The 889-nt window shown below is 41.7% G+C and overlaps 1 non-coding gene across 1 annotated transcript; it reads left to right on the top strand.

Annotated features, from left to right (window-relative positions):
- The first annotated feature begins 344 nt into the window (after nt 1-344).
- On the top strand, nt 345-452 carry LOC130937694 (small nucleolar RNA R71). The gene has a single exon (XR_009068899.1). It is a non-coding gene; the product is annotated as a small nucleolar RNA R71 (small nucleolar RNA).
- The last annotated feature ends 437 nt before the right edge of the window (nt 453-889 follow it).

The raw sequence follows: 889 nt of genomic DNA, 5'->3' as shown, positions 1-889 counted from the left end.
GCTTCTTCTTCAGATGAAGCATCCTTAGTACTGCTTGGTGCATTTTGCATTCCAGACAGACTTTGAGAAATCAAATTGACTTGTTGAGTCAATATCTTGTTCTGAGCCAAAATGGCATTCAGAGCATCAATCTCAAGAACTCCTTTCTTCTGACTTGTCCCATTGTTCACAGGATTCCTTTCAGAAGTGTACATGAATTGGTTATTTGCAACCATTTCAATGAGTTCTTGAGCCTCTGTAGGCGTCTTCTTCAGATGAAGAGATCCTCCAGCAGAGCTATCCAAAGACATCTTGGATAGTTCAGAAAGACCATCATAGAAAATACCTATGATGCTCCATTCAGAAAGCATGTCTGAAGGACATTTTCTGATTAATTGTTTGTATCTTTCCCAAGCTTCATAGAGGGATTCTCCATCCTTCTGTCTGAAGGTTTGGACTTCCACTCTAAGCTTACTCAATTTTTGAGGTGGAAAGAACTTTGCCAAGAAGGCATTGACTAGCTTTTCCCAAGAGTCCAGGCTTTCCTTAGGTTGAGAGTCCAACCATATTCTAACTCTGTCTCTTACAGCAAAAGGGAATAGCATCAGTCTGTAGACCTCAGGGTCAACCCCATTAGTCTTGACTGTGTCACAGATTTGCAAGAACTCAGCTAAAAACTGATGAGGATCTTCCAATGGAAGTCCATGGAACTTGCAATTCTGTTGCATTAGAGAAACTAATTGAGGCTTAAGCTCAAAGTTGTTTGCTCCAATGGCAGGGATAGAGATGCTTCTCCCATAGAAGTCGGGAGTAGGTGCAGTAAAGTCACCCAGCACCTTCCTTGCATTGTTGGCATTGTTGTTGTTTTCGGCTGCCATATCTTCTTCTCCTTTGAAGAATTCGGTTAGGT

The sequence above is a fragment of the Arachis stenosperma genome, chromosome 6 (assembly GCF_014773155.1).
Source record: "Arachis stenosperma cultivar V10309 chromosome 6, arast.V10309.gnm1.PFL2, whole genome shotgun sequence".
Classification (NCBI taxonomy): Eukaryota; Viridiplantae; Streptophyta; class Magnoliopsida; order Fabales; family Fabaceae; genus Arachis; species Arachis stenosperma.
Note: the sequence above shows the minus strand (reverse complement) of the source record. Positions and strands in the feature narration are given on the sequence as shown.